Genomic DNA, 435 nt, shown 5'->3' with positions numbered 1-435 from the left:
CCGATCGCCCGCATCGTAAAGCGCCGAGGGGTGTTTGGTGGGCTGCTAGCCCTTGGGGAGGTGCAATCGGGTGCAGGACTCTCGGGAAACATTTTAGGACTTGAAAAGGGGATTTTTCCACTGATGGAGCTTCTTGCAGGAGAAGAGCCTTTAATTCAGCAAAATGCCCTAAATCTGCAGCAAGAATACTGGTCAGGCTGTGGCAAAAAAATGCAGGAACGGGCACTCATCTCCAATAACAGCGGAGATGGAGCTGTGGGTCGGGGCTGTACCGAGCTCCCGGGTACCTGACGGGGGTCTGCAGGAGAGCTACAGTGCCTGGGGCAGACGTGGGGTTGTGTTTGGGGGCTGAGAGCTCAGTTCTGGGTGCTTTCAGCAAGAGGATACATTTTCAGAGTCTGCCTCTGTGCCCTCCTTCGGGTCCAGCTGCAACCG

The sequence above is a fragment of the Fulmarus glacialis genome, unplaced genomic scaffold, assembly GCF_000690835.1.
Source record: "Fulmarus glacialis isolate BGI_N327 unplaced genomic scaffold, ASM69083v1 scaffold26316, whole genome shotgun sequence".
In the NCBI taxonomy this organism is placed as follows: Eukaryota; Metazoa; Chordata; class Aves; order Procellariiformes; family Procellariidae; genus Fulmarus; species Fulmarus glacialis.
Note: the sequence above shows the minus strand (reverse complement) of the source record.